The following is a 19,698-nucleotide window of genomic DNA, read 5'->3' as shown; positions in this document are numbered from 1 at the left end:
CAAGGGTCAGAGCAGACCCTACTAGCTCAGCAGAAGGGGTCCAAAGAGTAGTTTTTAGAAGTTAAGATGTAACACTCTATGGTAATATAAGAACTCTTATAGGCTGTATGTAAATGCTATAGGATTTGTATCTTGTATTAGATTGGTTAGTGACAATTAGAATGTTCAGTACAGAAGATGATTTATTGTATTGTAACCAGGACTTCACCATTCCTTACTACTTCTTCCACTCCTGCTCTTACTTCCACTCTTGCTCTTACACTCTCTCTCTCTCTCTCTCTCTCTCTCTCACCCGCTTACTCTCTTGCTTTCTTGGGCCTGCTCAGAGCTGAGTCTGGCAGCTCTGAGCAGTGTCCCTATACCCACGCCCTTTACAATAAACCCCATGTGTCCCAAGACCTGCCTATAGAGATCTCTCATCTCCATCCGTCACCGTCTACGTCCGGCCGTCCCATAACCTACACCCCAACAACTGCACAGATGCATCAGCTTCGTGAGTTCAGTCTCCAGAAGGTACTGGTTTTGTAGACACATCTTTTAGTCAAGACAATGGGAAAGGGGATAGAAAGGAGGGGACCCTCACCCCTGCATCTTTCTGACAGTACTCTGCCTTCATTAGGCAGGCTCAGGGCTTGCTGGTGAGCAAATCCACTGCTCAGAAAGCTCAAAACTCCTCTCTCAAGCCCTCAGCCAAATTCACACTAATGCAGTGCTCCCGATTGCACAGGTACTCAGCCCTCCTCCAAGCCCTGAGAGCAGGAAAAGCTAACTCCAATAAATGCAAAGCGATTCCATTCAATTCCACCTTTTAAATGCAACACTAAATTAACTCTACTGGGGCTTCTTTCACTCTCACTGTTTGAGTTTCCATGCCAGTGAGGTTAGGAAAACACCTTCTCCCTTTGCACAGAGGGGCCCTCCCTGCTCTGTGCTGGCATCACACGAACCACAGACCGGGCCCTTGGGCACACAGAGCCCGTCCCCAGACTATGAGAGCTTCTTCTTCAGAAACATGGGAGCAGATGATGGATTTTTACTGCTCTGTCTGACCCTCGCTTGGACTCCAACCCAGTAACTTCATCAGGCTCTGGTGCTCGAGTGGAACAGCAGAAACCAAGCTGTCAACCCACTAGATCCAACATTTAGAGTCAGCAATGCTGAACTCTCCAGAAGAAAAGAGAAAGAAAGAAAAGCAGAGATGGGGAGTGGAGGGAACAACCCGAACCAGATGTTTTAAGCAGCTGGCATTGCTGTTTCTCCCAAGATGCTGATGAACGCAAACTCTGTGGCTTGACAGACCCCCATCAGCCACCCTCTTCCTGCGAACAGAGAATTCAAATCAGCCCTGCCGGATTTAATCATCTTCTCCCCTTAAATAATAAACTGGGGGCAGGACAGGAAAAGGATTTATTCATGCCACTAACTGTCAGAAAAATGTTTACTGTGTTAAAATAACCCACAGTAAGGAAAAAAATAAAGGAAGAACAAAGAGAAAACACCCAGAGGAGAGGGAAGTGTGAGAACATCAGCTCTGCACGAGGGACTTGGACATGCCCAAGTTGACATTGAGAGAGGACAGACATGAGCTCTTCCAGCAGATATTAACAGGGAAAGCGGAGCAGGAAGGAAGGGGGAAGCACACTGGTTGGCTCAGAGTTTGAGCTGAGCTCTGCTTTTTGGGCAGAGCTGAGAACACACATTTTTTTAAGCAGAGTTTGTGGTGTAGCACCAAACTCCAACACAAACTCAACAGGTTGCAGAGTACCTCCCCCCAGCCCTGGCCTGATACCCTGCATGACAGCAGATCACCTTCTCAAAAAATCTTAAGAGAGAGGAAAAAAAGATATCAGAAGCAGTGCTGCAATGTGCTCCTCCTGCCAGAGAAAGGTCAGGGGATGCCAGAGGCCTGAGAAGTAAAAGCAAAAATCCAACGTACCAGGAAAAACACAGACTTTGAAGCATTACTGAAACAGTCTCCAGCTCTGTCACACTAGGCATGAAGCCCTTACAACAGGGCACAAAAAGGGCCCAGAACACAAAAGGCTTGAGCAATCTGGCAAGAGTCCATCAAGGACTATTACACATGAAGTTACAGATTAACTTTCAGCTCAGGAATCCCCCAGACTGGAAGGGAGCAAGACAAGGGTGTGGGTTCTTTCTCAGGATCCTGCCCCTTGCTGAAGCCCCCCCAGGGAACTCAGCACAGCCAGTGGACACTGCAGATAAAGGGGCTGAGAGTCACACTTCACCAGTGCAGGGGCTGTGAGGCTGCTGGCACAGTCCCAAGAAGAGCAGCCCATTAAGGGGGACCTGTGGAGAGCTGTACCCACCCTGATCTTGCCCAGAGAAGCTTCCCTATCCCTGGAAGCATTCAAGGACAAGTTGGATCGGGTTCGGAGCAACCTGGTCTAGTGGGAGGTGTCCCTGCCCATGGCAGGAGTCTGAAACAAGATGAACTTTAAGGTCCCTTCCAACCCAAACCATTCTGGGATTCCATGACATCCAGGACCCCTTCCCCATCTGCAGCATGGAAATGGGGGCAGGCACAGAGCAGACCCCACATGGAAGATCCCATCATTCAACACACCCATTACAAATGTGCTTTGGTGGAGCACAGCCTTCCAGAAAGCCTTTCCAGACTGGACATACCACAGTTTTTCAACAGCGTGCAGTGAAATTACCCCAAGCTCCCCTGCAATTTACTTCTGTCATCTCATGCCAACCCAGCCTGTCTCCTTTCTCCCATCCTGTTTTTTTATACTGGTGCTCACAGGAGGAACCCTGTACAGGTCAATTTGTTAGTGTTTTGAGCACATTCACAATCTTTTAGAGCTCTCATGTGCTTTAGCAGCTATTTCTCAGCCTGGGAGACACTCTGCTGGTGGGATTGAACAGCACAGTGGAGGTGCAGTAGGAGCCAGACCAGGGGCTCACATTCCCAGCTTGAGGCTTAAAGGAAACAGCCCCTTCCAGAAAACAGTCAGCTGGGAAAGTAGGCACCAACAGCACGGAATTCCCTGTCCTTCCATCCCCTCGGGCTGCCCAGCATCTGGGAATGCCCAGAGGCCTTTCTAGATAAATCAGTGCAAAGGACAACCTTACCACAGAAAATATCAAATAGCTGAACCCGGGAACAAATTGTTTTCTGCTTTAAGTCTGTGCCTTTCATCACAAGTCCTTAAGGGACAAGCAGTGGAATGAGATTGCCTCCTGTCAGAATTAAATCAGGACAACTGTTACTAGAAAAGGAAGTCAACTGCTGCAAAACGTCCTTGGACATTCCAGTCTCCTGATCCAGAGGTGGTCCAACAAAGGGACGTGGAGAGCAAGGTGAGATCCAAGAACCACAGGGAAGCAGATCCAGCCCATGCCTCATAACTTACTCCAGCAGCGGGATGTCATTCCAGGCCCAGCTGCAGGAATTTCTGACGGTGAGAGAGCCTTGAAAGTTAGATGGGAAAGGTGTTGCTCTGGGAAGTGAAGGAAGCTGAGGTTGGTGGGGAGGAACAGGCTGCAGGTGAGAAAAGCAGGGAAGGTGGTGAGCCTGGAGGTTGTATGAAAATACCATTAAATAGCTTAGAAAATCAAGTGTAGAGAAATGGCTGAGTGAACAGGGACATGTGTACGTGCACAATCCAAGCTATATTAGTGAACTGTCCTTGACTAGGGAAAAAAGAGAGGAGCAATGCTGATGTGGCAAACCGACAGGATGTTGCGGAGGGGGATGCTGACCATAGAAAGAGAAAGACTTATGTTAGTTAGTCGCGTGCATATTAATCTGTAACCAATCGCTTGCTATTAAAGGCTGCGTGAACAGTAGCTGTAATCCAACAGTATGGAGCTTGCCTATGCGTGCTTGAGGAATTAGAGTGTAACTATGGGTCTGACAATAGAATAAACGGAGTTCCATCACATCTCTATGAGAAGCGTGGTTCATCCCGGCAGATCTCTGGCTATTGTCAAGCGGGTTGGGTTTCTTGGCATAATCCCACAGGCAAATGCTGAATGCAGCTTCCCAAGAGTGCCTTCTAGCAACCTCCATGGATTCCCTGCTCCAGCCCATACTCTTCTTGCATTCAGTCTCCCCACACAGCCGAAGTTTCCAGGAGGAACATTTGCTGAAGCTGGATTTTACAGGACTATCAGAGATCATTTGCAAAATGAAATCTGAATTGACAGAAGGGGACATGCATGATACAAATTATATTAAAAAAAAAGTTACTCCTCTAGATCAGGGAATCACAATTGGTATGTCCTTGCAAAATTATTCACCCCTTTAATTAGAGGTTTTGAGGGGGTGGGAGGTCAGTTAAGTCTCTGTGATGCTTCTGGTAACCTGACATGATTTGGCCATCAAGCTCACACTAAAAGAAGTAGAAATCCAGCTGGTTTCCTAAGTAACCCATCCTATAGAATCATTAGGGTTGTAAAAGAGCTCCAAGACCAAATCCAACTTCTAAAAAAGGGGAACACCATTAAGACGTAAAAAAAAGACCTTCAGTACTTTCACACCTACAAAAAAACCCCTCAAACTTACTAGATTTCAGGGGGAAAAAACCATTCCAGACCTTCAAATCTGCACAGTTTTTTAAAAATTGATATTTAGATGTTATCTATATAGCGCCAATCGCAGTTAGGAAATGCATGAGCACGTTATGGCTCACAGGAGAAATCCCTGCAGGTAAAAAGTATGAGACAGGAGAGTTCCCAGCATGGATCGCCAGTCCCAGAGCTATGCGAGGCATGGAGAAAGCCTCACACAGGAAACGAGGAAAACTGTGACCTTGAGATGAGAACACATCTGTAATATGTCTATAAAGATGTCAATCTCCTATTTATATAAAATACCTGTGCAGATAGCCAGGAAGCCATGCATAAAAATCCTGCACCAAGCTTCCAAGAAAACCCTTCATCTGACTTCTCTGCTGCCACCTCCATATCCATTCCTGGCAAAGCAGTACTAAATGCCTCTTTTCCTCCCCACAGTTAAGAATACAAGGCCTAAACACTGGGCATTTTAGCTGAATTATCAGCATTTGCTGTGCCGGGTTTTACCTATGCAGACAGCAACCACAGGAAAAAAAAAAAAGAAAAAAAAAGAGGAAAAATCCTGTACAACTTTTTCAAAGGCTGGAAATGCCTCAGAGCCCTGGTTGTTACAGAGTGATTTTCTTGTATCTCTCTTCAAACAGAAAAGCAGCACAACATGGACTAGAGATCGAAAGTGGCAGCTGAACTGACCAAGAAGAATGTTTGGTGGGGGTAGTACACACTCAGCAAAATGAACAGCATCCTAAATTTGACTGGTTTTACCAGCTTTGAAAACCAAATTGAGGATTGTAGGAGACTCCAGAGAATACCGGTGATTCAGAGTTCAAAACAAGCCTTTTTCCCCAGACTGGCTTTGCAGGGGTCTTTGAGAGAAAGAGACGGTTGCAATAACATATATAATACATATAGCATTAACACACACACAGGGACAGACTGAACACCAACAGATTGATATTATCCCAGTTAAATAGTGAAGTGCCCTCTACAAAGACAGGATAAATGCAGTCTCAGCCCACAAGGCCAAGGAGGCTCTAGACAAAACAGTACTCTTGGAAAATAAGATAGCTTAAATTTCCCCCATGAACCTGTGCCAAACCGTTCCTGTTAGACAGACACCTTCAAATGCCATTGAAAAGCCAACAGGGAGCACCAGCGTGGATACAAGGACAGATTCCAGCAGTTTGTGTTTCATACCTTCCCAGCCTGGAGCTCTGAGCAACCTGGTCTAGTGGAAGGTGCCACTGCCCACAGCAGGGGGAGGAACGAGATAAGCTTTAAAGTCCCTCCCAACCCAAATCATTCAATGAGTCCATTATTTCCCTGTGCTTTCCCTCAGGGGGGGACCTCTCCCATTGCAGCACTGCCTGTGATCACTGGGACTCTGCTCTGGAAAACAACAACATTAGTTTGTTTTGAGAAAGCATCAGCTCAGTTCTCTCAATACCTTTTTTGACAGATCCACCTTTCAGTTGCTGCACTGAGCCACATCCACACCCTTTAGTGTTTCAGGAGCATAGACAGGTCTAAGACACTATGGAAAAAAAAAAAAAAAAAGAAGCCAAAAGACCTTTTGCAAGGACAGAAACAGTTCTGGGAGAGCCACCTGGGGAGAGAAATCCAACCAACATCCAAAGAACTCTCTGTTCCCTGGTCTGCTCCAGCACAGCTTCACCAAGAGCTTGGTTCCACCATGGATGGGCTGGGCAGAGGCGAGGATGTCCGCCAGAACAGACTCCTGTCACCCTCCCGGGGTCACCCCTCCCAAATAAGAACACACCATTATGAAGGATCAATTAAAACCAGCAGGAGCAGAGGAGAACGTGCAATTCCACCCAGTATTCAACTTTTCCATCCCAGTTTTCCTGGGGTTTTTTTGGGATCGGTATCTTTTGCCTGTGAGCAACAATAAAACTACTGATTAAACTTGAAAGTGGGACTGTCTTTGAACCAGAGGAGAGGCACAGCAGGAGGGTTTGTGTTTTCTACCCCAGCAGCCACCACAAGATTTACCAGGCAAAGCACGATACTATTACAGAGTCAAAATCCAAGTGCCTGAAGATGAACATTTCATGGTAATGCATGCCTGAATAATCCCTTTATTACACCTTCTGATTGTAATTTTAACAAGGAACAAGTTTTACAGCTAATATTTTGGAGAACTGCAACAGGATTTTTTAATGGCATGCCAAGAATTCACGGGAGAACAAGTATCACCTAAGTTTACTTCTTCCATCAGGGGACTAAATAGATTTTTCACATAAAATTACCTATCACCTGCTGCCTATAAAAAGATGTGGCTGTAAACATCCGGGTTTTAACCTCAGGGCTGGAAGCGAGCATCACAAGAAGCAAAAAATTTGTACAGGAAACCTGTCTGGCAAGCTCTTCCTTCCCTGACCTGGCATCCTGGACACCTCCAGCCCCCTGCCAGCTGCTGGAGCAGGGCTGTGCTGTGGATGTGCAGCGAGCACTGCCAGGAAGGCAAGACTCTGTGTGTGTTTGCCCATCATTTAAAGTCAACGTTTCTCACTTCTTTTTTTCCTCTTAAATCAAAGAAGAATTAACCTTTGGGGGGGAAAAGATAAATTAAAAAACCACATGGCCCATCTCTTGCAGTGTTGACACAATAGTTTTCATTTGCAAGCAAATGGAAGTTGAACTTAAACGTCAAATATTCATTTATCAGCATTAACCCAGATGCCCCTTCCCTCTTTGTCCTCATTCACTCAGGCATTTTTCTTGTTTGCCTTTCAGTGGGCTCATGAGTGCGAGTGCAGAGTCATTTCTGTGCCCCAGATTACCCCCTGAACTCCTCTGATCTACCACTTGTCCCCGTGACAGGATTGCCCATTCTAGGCAGCATTTTAAAAAAAAGAAATAGAATCGACTTTCAAAAAGGCTGCTATCCAGGGAGATCCATTCTCATCAGTGGTAAGCCTCACAGAATCTGTTCTTCATTCCTTTTTCATTTGGAAACGTCAATGCATGTTGTCAGACTGCAATTGTTTTCTTTAATCATCCGCAGCAGTGAAGTACAGTACTCATCTTTGCGGTGGGGAAAAGTCACTTGCTTTATTCATACCCCACTCAATTTCAAGAGGATGCTTTCCAGGCTGGCTTGGCCCTTGGGAATCAAGGCTTATACACTCATCTTTTGTACGAGCAATAAAGATCCTTCCACTGGGAAATTTGGGTTTCTTTTGCTATGGTTGCTGCTGAAGGAAAGGCACAAGCACAAGGACACATCCTAGAAGGTGTCAGAGAAACCTTAAGGAAAAGCCATCAAGAAACCCGGTCATCCTCTTACTTTAGATGCGGCAACTAGAAAAAGAAGAAGGTTGTCGTCTCGATTTTTGTCAAAGCCAGAAAGGCAAACTGCAGAAGGTAGTGGCTTTATCCCTCTCCAGAGCTGTTCCTCGTGCAACAAGCTACTTACAATATTTTCAGTTCAGTAATTGTTGGGTTTTTTCCCCCCCAGCAATCACAAAGAAAAGCTGCTGAAAGGTGCAGGTAATAGACTTCTTAAAGAGCTGTTGACAACTCCGAGGAAACTTTTACATTTTGAATGCATTCTGCCCACATTTCCTGTATTTTCTGTGGTTCTTAAGTTCCTCAATTTAGCACACAAAACTATTTGCATGAAAATAACATCTTGAGAGTTTCTTACAGAAGACATACAATACCTTCCCTTAAAAAAAAAAATACACCACATAGTTGTAGAATTATGTGTTGAACATCTCAGGTAGCCAGGCTAAGAGGAGAACGAAGCACAAAACTGATTGCAAACATTTTTCTTTAATTTTAGATCCCATCGAGTTCTCATTCTCCAGCTGCCACTCACAATGGTATTCCTGGATACACTAATCTAGCGCCATTATCACTCTCTAAAGGCAAGAAGCGCCTTTATTAAAGCAAAGACAAATTAATTTAATGGCTCCACTGCGTTTCTAAATATACATGTAGATTTCCTCTTGACCTACAGAGAGAAAATTCTGTATTGACATATTGGATAAACCCACTCTTGATGAAAGATAAACATCCCATCTGGTAAGCACCTTTTTCCCAAAGTCACAGAGAAATGGCTGGAACCTGTGATGCACCACACAGGTCAGCTGAGTGTTAGCTGAGAGATTAAATCTCTTTCTAGAGGAGATGATCCTCACTAAATCCACCAGACTACAAATTCCACCACGATAAAATATTTTGGGTAGCCAGCAACTTTCACCTAAGGATGCTGCACTTCCATTCAACATCTTAAATTACACCAGGCAGTAAACAGGACAGTTCAATATGCTCCAGATTAAACTAAAAAAACAAAGCCAGAGGGATGTGTTTACCAAATTTTACACTTGCTAGTGTTTCTGGGTGAAAGTCTCACAAAGAGATTGCTCCTAATGCTGGATGTTGGGATGAGCAAGGTATTTTCCAAGTATTTTACTTGCTTAGGTCCTGGAGTCCACATTTCTGCTTCAGAATTCCTAGTAAAGAAGAGGTATCTGGCCTCAAGCTGTGCCAGGGGAGATTCAGGTTGGATATCAGGAAGAATTTCTTCACAGAAAGGGTTGTTAAACAATGGAAGGGGCTGCCTAGGGAGGTGGTGGAGTGACCATCTCTGGAGGTATTCAACAAACAGTTGGTGGCACTCAGTGCTCTGGTCTGGTTGACCAAAACAACCCAAACAACCTTACCAAAAAAAAACCAAAAAAAACAAAAAAACAAAAAACACCTCAAAAAAACCCCTAAACTAAACTAAACAAACCACCCACAAAGGATACCAAATCACTGGAAAGAAGCCCAGGCAGCAACTGGAGTTTTCTTTGTGGACATCCCAGCTTCAACACTGCTTTTCTCACAAACGACATCAAGACCGTCTCCTAAAATAGCACATAGGAAGAACTTCTTTTTGTGTGAACAAATGCCGAATTATCTTGGTGGCTGGCAGTATCCAGCACATCATCACACAAATTCATTTTAAAAAAAAAAATGACAAGGTCACCTCCAAACAACTCTTAAGTAGCTATTCTCATGCAAGTGTTTGTGTGCACAAATGCCAGAAAAACACAAATAACAAGAAGTATAACAAGAAGTATTTTTTACTGAAAGTAAAAAAAAAAAAAAATTAATTAATTTAAAAACCATTGCAAGTAAAGGAGCTCTCTCCCACGAGGCAGCAGGAGGTTTTTATTTTTTAACACTTCTGGCTGTTATTGCAAAGGCAGGAAGAAAAGACAAATTAGAAAGATGAGAAGGTAGCAAAGCACAAGGTCAGCAATAACGTGACTCCAAGATATTATTAATTCAGTCAAGGTTAATCACAGGAGCCAAGTTTTTACCTTGGTGCCTTCACCAGGTGGCTAAACGTGATGTAAGGATTCAGCCCAAGAAACATTAGATTCTCTCATTTCTGCCTCACGGAGAAGTATTTGCAAGGCCCTGGTTAATTAAACTAATAAACCACAAGTGAAAGCCTGGCCTCGTGCCACTTTTTGACAAACACATTGTGCAGGGGTGTCACATTAACAGCCCTTATCCCATCGCGAGGGGATGGGAGCCGGGAGCAGGGAAGGAGCAGCACCGAGGAGAACAAGACAAACCAGCTGATTTTCAATTAAGAGTTGAAATAAAAATGAAGTGCTTTTAGTGCTCGGCCTTCGAACTGCCAATACTCTTGAATAACACAGATACCTGCCGTCCTACAGCCCTGTTAAATCAACTTCATTTGTTTAAAGCAGAGCTCAGCAGCACTTATTATCCAAGCACTGCTTCAAGCATGACTCAACACAGGGAGAAAGCCTTTCGGGGCAAAGGAAAATGTCTCAGAGGGATGCTGGGAGAAAAAAAAATCTCTTTGGACTAGAAATCACTCACCACAGCAGCTTCTGGCCGGGCTCGGAGCATTTGACAATCATCTGTCTGCTCAGGCTGAGGTAGGTCCTAGTTTGTCCCAGGAAAGAATGCTGATGTCCCCGGAGGTTAAGCAGTTGGTGAGGTGTTGAGGTTGGGATTGCAGGCTCCTGGAGAGAGAAACAAACACCTCAGAAGGTGGCCGAGTTCAGGACACCCTAAACATCCTCCTCTGTTACCGCTTCCTCCTTGTTGGCTCTGCGTCTGAAGCCTTTAAAGCACCGCACCTGGTTTTGGCCTGGGGGTTGGAGGTTGAATTTGAAAGATGGGTGCTGATCTCTTTACAAACAACTCGATGGATGAGAGTCTTTAGGAAAAATGGGTGTTAATGTCCTCTAAATGCGTCTTAATGCCTGTACCGACCTCAAGCCTAATGGGTTTGGTTACAGAACCCAGGCAGTTTGAACTCCTAAACTTTAGGGTAACAGGAGAAATGGGTCTGCGCAAAGTTTATTGCAGAGCCCAGACAGTCTGAACGTCTGGTGGATCCACAGAACTCAGACAGCCTGAACTTCCGAACTTTGGGGGGAAATGACATGTTGAAGGGAGGGAATATGTGGTAGGTGTTCGGGAAGGCTGTGCCTTCCTAGTACCTCAGCCAGTGGGGAAAGGAAGAGGACAACACGCAGACCGGAGTTTAGGACGAAAGGAGGCTGCACCCTCCAAACAGAGAGAGAAACCACACGGGGGGTATGCCCCAGTGGACTTTCTCCCTTTATTCGAATAACGTTGCAGGACTCCTCTATCTCCTTTGTGGACAGTGGCTTTTCATAGCATGGCTTTTCCGCACAAATTGGACCCCTGTTTTGGTGGGTCATCAGCATCCAAAGTGTCAGTGGGATCCATTGCTGGTGGATGGCTTCAAAGCTCCGCCTCTATATCCATTTCAGTCCCTGTCACATTTCACAGCCTGTCCCTTGTAATTTGGCCACCTCCCACCACAGGTCGACCTGTGCACACGTTGTGCAGATTCCAGCTGTTTCTCTGGGAGTATCCAGGCATCCATTGCCATCTCCCACCTGTACTGACATCTCCTTCCTTACCAGTTCCACCTGGGTGAATGTACCTCAGGCACCTGCTGCTGCTGCCACCTCACTATCCTGTTATTTAGGGCTGAGGGAAGATCCTGGACCTTCTTCACTGCATTTTAAGTGCTCAGGGCTTCACATTTCATTAGTGGTGACTCTTGCCTGTCATTATCTTCTGCTCTAGTTTCTGTATCCAGATCTCTTTGATCCATTTACTCCAATCCCTAACCCCTCATCTTTTGATGCAACACACAACTAATTCTTTGCAAGAGCCTCTTTCCTTCTGCCAAAGAGCTCTCCAGGAGCAGCTTTGTGTTACAGCCAAACCCATTCAAAGGCCCCTTCACACACTTATCCTGAAGCTCTCTTTCAATCAGTTCTCTTCGTGGAAGTGCTCTTGTCCACACGTGCTTCAGGCTCTCGTGCTCTCCGTACAAAGCCTCTCAGTGCCTCCAGAGTGGGGTTTATGGACCAATGTGCATTAACCTTTCCTCTCAAACGTGAATATGGAAAACCAACGTTAGCCCAAAGGCCTAATAACCAGTAGAGAGCAGGAGGAATGGCTGCAGCCTCGCAGTGTTGAGCTGCCTTCTTGGGATGCTTGGATGAGGGAAATAAGCATAGAAGTATTTTGAAAGAGTGCTCCTTCATCTCTCTCAAAACTACCAATAATCAGGAGCTAATTTTCTCTGTCCTGTTAGAGCTTGTTTGACTTCTTGAGAAATTAGTATCTGTCCTTAAGGTTAGGCTGGTAGAAGCACCAGTGATTTTTCAATAGCTCAGCTTCAGGCTTGTAGGACAGCAAAATTATCATCACGTATCATTATTTAAAGCAAAAATAATATGCATTAATATTCTCTGTGATAAATGCAGAAGCACATCTGATAGAATCATATAATATCCAGAGCTGGAAGGGACCCACAAGGATCATCAAGTCCAATTCCTGGCCCTGAACAGGACACCCCAACAATCCCACTCTGTGCCTGAAGAGCATTGTCCAAATGCTCCTTGAACTCTGGCAGGTTTGGGGACATGACCATTCCCTGGGGAGCCTATTCAGTGTCTGACCACCTCACTTCACACTTCTGGATACAAATATTTTGGAAAAAAGCCTGAACTCTTCTGTACTATCAACATAATCCAAAATATGGATCAAACTGGAGCTGTGGCAAAGGAGCAGCACCACAGAAACACATGTAGTTTACTTCTCACCTGCCCCCATGCATCTAAACTTAAATCATTATGAGTGCCTCACAGGAAAGGTGTGGAGGAAATGGCAGCATTCACATCCTGGGTTTAAAACATTTGCCGTCCAACGCTATGTGGCCCTTTCCTTAGAGATGCACCCATGCTTTGGGGAGGGGGAAAAAGGTATGAAGGCATTAAGTGCATAGGAGCACTCTACTCTGCCAGCCACATCAGCCCAAAGCATAGGATGATGCCAAACCAGCCACCCCACTCCGTTCCACTGATGAGCTCCAAACTGCAAAATTTGAGGCTGTGCAAATCACCCCACTCTGTGAGCCCTGCCAGCCCCACAGGACACTCACACAGAGCACTGAGAGGGGTACGCCTTGCATGCTCACCCAGCCTGGGGCTGACACTCTCCGCATGCTGAGGAAAAGGGGGTGTCTCAGCCCTTCATTTCAGAAGCAAGAAGTAGAAAAAGGGAGAAGGCTGCAATTATTATTCGAGGTTTTGGAACCGGGAGGGATGGGGAGGCTGGAAAATGACACAGAATTCTTGCGGACATGACACAGGCTGGCTCGTGGGCAAATTAACACAACCAAGAGAATTTGCTCAGGCTCATCAGGGTAATGAAATGTGATATCCACTGGAGAAAGCAGGGGCAGGGACAGCTCCACTTTGCTGTAGCAGCGATGCCCTTTAGACAAAAGACTCCCTGGTGAAATGCAAAACAACTCTGGGACAGAGCGTATTCTATCAGGATCCAAGGATAGCAAACCTGTAACCTCCTAAGTAGATCTCTTCTGCTTATTTCTGTGCTGCAGGATGTGCCTAAGAGTATTTGAGGAGCAGGCACTCAGAAAACACTGCCATTTTCCTTTTCTCCTCCCTAACAGTCCTGTTGTTCAGGGTCCAGACCAAAAGGTCTCAACCCAAAAATCCTTGCTAACTACACATGTACAGGCCACATTTATCAGCCACAGGTTCTTTAAGACTGACTTACAGCAACTGCTGGACCATGCAGGGAGGCAAATTCACCTGGCAAACAACTCTGCCCATCCAGACAACTCTTTTCTCCTCCAGATCAACCCAAACCTGCCAGCACTCATTTCCTGTGAGGACAGATAAATTTCAGCTTCTTTTAAACTCTCCTGTTTGAGACCACTGGTTGTTAGGATGGTCTGTGACATCTCAAGACCAGCAAGGAAATATTGCTTGCTAACAAGAGGGACTGCCATTCCCACCTCTTCAGAAATGCTTTTTGATGCTGTCCCTACCTCTGCTCCTATGGCACATCCTTTTAACAGCTCCCAGCCTTCATGACTCTCTCCAGGCTTGCAGATGAAGACTTATCTTTTGAGCTATTATAGTATTTCTGCAAATCAACCTTATTTCAGGGTCCTCTGCCTTACCCTGAGCTCCTCATCTTCTGTCATTACAACCAGATTAATTTTTCTATAAGCAGGACTGCTGGAAAACTCTTTTAGAGGAACTTTAAGGAGATCATAGGAAAGGTTCTCCAAAACAGCTCTATTCTTGCCCTAATATGGTTTGAGCATTATACACACATACAGAGTAGGAAAATTCCCACGACCCTGTGGATAACGCCACCTGAGAACTCGTCTGCGAGTCTGCTGTAGCTCTGAGTAAAAGGGAGTCACCAGACCTAGGGAGAGAAAAAAAACAGGGATCACAGCTTTAACTTCACTTTTCACACTTTCCTTCGCAGAGGAAATGCTGCATTAAGATGTTGGGTGAAGCATAACACATCCCACACTTCCCCTCTCAGCTCAAAACGTGTACCCTTCTGTTACAGAATCCCAAATTGCTGTGCTTGGGCAGGTGATTCATTTATTAAATAATTTCTTTGGTGCTGCCTGGACTTGAATTAATTTTAGTAGATCCATAACCAAAGATGCCAACCCTTGTCCCTGAAAGCCTGAGCTGCTGTGACATTCTGTTTTCCCTGAGGCTGTTGCCTCAAAACCATCTCATGGTCCTTGGTACCAGCAATACACAGATATTTGTTTCTCCACACATCTTGTTTTGGCTTTTTAAGGGCTTTAAATAAGCTTTTGCAAAACCATTGACTTTGCAAACAAAGTTTCCACACGGAGCAATTTATTTGCTGCATGGCATCTTAATTTGGATGTGTGTTTTAAGAAGGGTTCTGTGGGCAGCAGCAGCCAGGCTTTGGGAAGTTACATAAATCAGTACATTCACGTCTGTATGTGCTAACAAGGAATGAATGAATTTTTTTTTTCTCTTGCCCTTCCAGTTAGCATCTGTGTGTGTCACGAGTGCCGCTCCCTCTCCCCACCTTGCCCACTGTCTTCAGGATAAGACCACAGAAATTGTCATATTGAATTACACTGATAAACCATCCTATTTGGTGCCCTCTCTCCAGTCATACCCCACACCAGCTGCTACAGATTTAACACTCCTGCTAATTGACAGTGATGGAAGAGCACCACCACAAGGGACATATTTCCTTTGCATTAGGGGCCCTCCTCCTTTCCTTCCACATTTTATCACATGGATCTTCATCCTGCCTCACATACCTGTGAATGTTGTACATTGAGAACATCTGCTGTGGGATTTTTGGGAAGGACATGGCAGTATCAGCCACAAAGATGTTCCAAGGGCTGGAGCACCTCTGCCTCAAAGACAGGCTGGGAGACCTGGGGTTGGTCAGCCTGGAGAAGACTCCAGGGAAACCAGAGAGCCCCTTCCAGTGCCTAAATGGGGGTGTATAAAAAGGAGGGAGAATGACTTTTTACATGGGCTGATAGTGACAGGACAAGGGGCAATGATTTTGAACTAACAGAGGGAGGTTTGGAAAGGATATTAGAAAGAAATCATTCCCTGTGAGGGTGGGGAGGCCCTGGCACAAGTTATCCAGAGAAGCTGTGGCTGCCCCATACCTGGAAGTGTTCCAGGTCAGGTTGGATGGGGCCTGGAGTAACCTGGGATAGTGGAAGGTGTCACTGCCCATGGCAGGAGGGTAGAAAAAGGTGGTCTGTAATGTCCCTTTCAACCCAAACTGTTCTGTGATTCTGGCAAAGAGTTTTGCAGTTTGGCACATTAACTGAGTGAACAACTATTGATTCCTGTATTGCCCCTCAGTTGCAGGTGACCAGCTCTTAAACATCCCAAAAAGGGCTACCTACACAAGGCACAGGGTGACTTGCCAGTGTTGTTCAGTGACTTGAACATCTCGGTTATGTTCTGTCTCTTCTGCAAATGCGAACAGTCCTTGCAACTAAAGCAACCTCAGGAAGGACAATTTAAAAAAATGTGACACTTGCTGTAGCAGGGAGGCCTTCCCTTGCCTCTAATCACTGTCAGAGCCTATCTTCCCAAACCTTCTGTTTGCGCTGAATTGCCCTTCCTACCCGGCTGGAGGCTCCAGGCAATGCACCAGCTCCCACAGACACATGCAAGACCTCCTCCCACCCCAAGGCAAGGGAAGAAGGAGCCAGGCCAGACTCAGCCCAGCTGGAAATCCTCCTGTGCACCGGGCATGCGCACAGCCCCGTGACTCAGATGAACAAAACCCATGGATAATTGGATGTTGCAGGGATCCCATGGCAGTGAGGGGATGGGGTTGGGCTGCCTTGCAGAGTTCAGCTTTATCCCTCTGCCAGGAAATTTGAGGCATAATTAAAATGAAATGCTGGTGTCTGTGTTGCACATTGAAATATTGATGAAGGGAGGCATAAAGCATTTTATGAATGCAGGCTTTCATTTTGTGATTTACTGCCCCCAAACATCACTTTCACAGAAACTACTTGGGAAAAAACAGGGAGAGATGAAAGAGCAATAGGGATTTTATTGCTGCAGAAAATGGGAAGGGAATTGGACAAAGTTAAATACAATGTAGTAGAGATCGTCTTTGGCTCTGAACTTCAGATACAGCAGGAACTGACTCACACCTGGAAAAGGTCTTCTGAGGTCTATGGACATTTTTTTCCCCCTTTCCTTGTGCCATAGCAATGCTGGGAAGGGGCTACACTGCTTTTAACTGGAGTTAAAAAGAGGTCAAGCCCCTATTTATGAGACTTGGAGTGAAGTACTCAAAGCTGTGTGGGAAGGCACAGGAAGGACTCTCCATCACCTTTACCTGCCACTCTGTCTTTATTACTCAGCCCTACCAAGTACAGTTCAGCCAAAGGGAACTGGCTCCATCCTTATTTCAAAAAAAGGAATGAGGAAATATTCAGAGAGTATTAAATTAATGACTTAATTACAGCACAGACTAAGACAGAGGCCTTTGCTGTAGCAACAGGAGCAGCTAACTCTGCCTGAAGTTTATTTGCCACAGAAATGAGTGGCAAATTTGCCTCCAGGATGAGAGAAATCCCACATCTGAGTCAAAGACGAGACATTCACTGAAGCACATGAGTCTGTAAGCTGGCATTCAACCTGCCCAATCCCAGGCTTCTTGCTCCCAGTCCCAGCCACTGTCAGGTCCAGCTGAGGTCACGGACAGACCCTGGTGGAGCAGTTCAACACAGCCAGGGGGTGAGATAAGGTGCCCAAATGCTTCACTTCAAGGGTCTCTGCTGGTTTGGGCTCAGCCTAGCTCCAACAACTGGAATATTCTCTTGCTACTTGATGAAGGCATAACCTTGTCTCATTTATTTTAATTCCCTTTTCTTCAAAATATGAAGTTCATTAGACTCAGCTTTACATTTTCTACCTATGTTTCTTTCAAGTTCCATTTCCTCTGCTAAGCTTAAGAATTTGGCTTTCTGAGCCAACTTAAAACCATTAAATTTTGACCGTTCATTTGAATTCAACTGTTTACAGGTACAGCTTTGAACCCTTGGCACAAACCAGCTGTTGTCCCACAAGCTGAGGCAGAAGAGGGAAAAAAACAGAAGCAAAACCAACCACTGTTGGGGAAGATGAAACAGGAAAGCCTTATAAATATGATTGCCTGACAAAAGATTTTGGGGATATGAAAACTACAGGCAACATGGAAATGAAAGCCACTTTTGAAATACCAAGTCTTAGTTACTGAACAACTGGAAAACAATGGTATGGCTGACTGAAGGTAATCCCCTCTTGATGGAACAATACCCTCTGCTTGCAGGCAGGTCCAACGGTCAGAGCAGACCCTACTAGCTCAGCAGAAGGGGTCCAAAGAGTAGTTTTTAGAAGTTAAGATGTAACACTCTATGGTAATATAAGAACGCTTATAGGCTGTATGTAAATGCTATAGGATTTGTATCTTGTATTAGATTGGTTAGTGACAATTAGAATATTCAGTACAGAAGATGATTTATTGTATTGTAACCAGGACTTCACCAGTCCATTCTTACTACTCTCTCACAATTCCATTCCACTCTCATACTCACTCTCTCTCTCTCTCTCTCTCTCTCCTTACTTACTCGCTTACTCTCTTGCTCTCTTGGGCCTGCTCCGAGCTGAGTCTGGCAGCTCTGAGCAGTGCCCCTATACCCATGCCCTTTGCAATAAACCGCATGTTCCAAGATCAGACTATAGAGATCTCCGTCCGTCCCATCCGTCCGAACCCACATGAGTCCCTACAAACCACATTGAATATTCAAAGCTGGCTGGGTGGAAGAGCCTTTACTCATCTGGTGAAAATACTTTTTGTTTTAAGGTTTGAGTCTGTTTTAACATAGAGATGGGATTCATCCAACAGGGCAACTTCCTTGCAAGATGAATTTTTATATTCTGAGCTCCCTTTACAAGTAATTCACTCAGAGCCATGCAACAAAACACTTTATGAAGCCCCTCAATTTACTGGTTCCTCAGCAGAAAATATCAGCAAGAGATCACTGGAAAATTAAATATATGCACATCTTGAGAAAAACAGTAAGTGATAGATACCACTCAATGAAGTTTTATATGACCAGTTGCTGTTGGTGGGTATGTGATTTAAAGGTTGCATAAAATATCTGAAGCTTTAACTAATCACTGTATAAATAACTTACAGTGGTGGCTCCAGGCAAACGACTGCTTTTCATCTTCTCAGACCTCTATGAACAGAGGTGGATTCAAATTAAGATCTACAGGAGGACAGAAGAAAAAAAACTAATTCTAGGAACACTGTTGGAAAACCAGAGAGCAAGCCTGAGTACAGCAGCCTGCAAAGAGCAAAATTATCATCTGTTCATCTCCAACACCCACGACACCACAGGAAGTAAGGCCCAAAAGGTCTGAGATACACAGGGAATTTATCCGCTGTGCAATCCTTCTCTGGGTCATCCATGGGATTGTTAACAGCAGACAAATCCGCCACCCCCAGGACATTCATGGGGGATTGGAGGATCACACTGTGTAACCCAAGAGCAGAGGACAAACTTCAACATCTCAGGAGGTCTCACTGAGTCCTTTTAGCTCTTCAATTTAAATAACTTTAATCTGACAAAAGGAGGAATTGCTTCAGGGCAGATTCACCTGGCAAGAAGGAAATTACACGACTTCCCAACACGACCAAGTATTTGCCATGTTGCAGGAATGTTCAGGAAATAACCTCATGGATGAGTGTTGGGGTTTTAGGAGCTCTCCTGGGGTGTTTTTTCGGTTAAAGGAATTTTTGCCCCTACATGTTGCTAGGGGAACAAATGACTGGATACTTCAGAAAAACAAAAGAGCTGGCTGCTCTTTTTCTTTCACCTGGGTGTGTGGGCAGTTCGGTCTCCTTCATTCGGACAGAGAGGGAGTCTGCTTTCTTCGGCTGCTTTTCCTTTCTGCTGGAGAAGCCCCAGGATCCCAAGCCCGCCTTCCCTGCCCCTCTGGGAGCTGGGCCGTGGCCGCCCTGCCTCTGTCGTTGCTTTGAGCCTTCGCTACGTTGTAGCCCTGCTCACTCTGCCTGCCCAGACCTCCGGGGGGGTTCCCCGTTTGAATACATGGGGTCTGCCACCCGGGATTTGTGTTCGTACCTGCTGCTCCAGCCTGCCGTTCCAGCCTGCTGTCCCCGAGGGTCCGGCTGGACACCGGGATCGGCTGCCCAGGGGTTTGTGAAGCTTCTTTGTTCCATCCCTCCCTGGGA

General features: G+C 45.5%; 1 long non-coding RNA gene across 1 annotated transcript in view; it reads right to left on the bottom strand.

Annotated features, from left to right (window-relative positions):
* LOC108449661 overlaps positions 1-19,048 on the bottom strand; it is a 28,254-nt gene extending 9,206 nt beyond the window's left edge. The window contains exons 1-5 of the long non-coding RNA XR_001865920.1: positions 18,638-19,048; positions 14,244-14,337; positions 10,420-10,565; positions 9,885-9,984; positions 5,996-9,425 (exon numbers count right to left, since the gene is read on the bottom strand). This is a non-coding gene — a long non-coding RNA (uncharacterized LOC108449661). The remainder of the gene's footprint in view (positions 1-5,995; positions 9,426-9,884; positions 9,985-10,419; positions 10,566-14,243; positions 14,338-18,637) is intronic.
* Between the last annotated feature and the right edge of the window lie 650 nt (positions 19,049-19,698).

This window comes from Corvus brachyrhynchos, unplaced genomic scaffold (genome assembly GCF_000691975.1).
Source record: "Corvus brachyrhynchos isolate BGI_N302 unplaced genomic scaffold, ASM69197v1 scaffold279, whole genome shotgun sequence".
Lineage (NCBI taxonomy): Eukaryota > Metazoa > Chordata > Aves > Passeriformes > Corvidae > Corvus > Corvus brachyrhynchos.
Note: the sequence above shows the minus strand (reverse complement) of the source record. Positions and strands in the feature narration are given on the sequence as shown.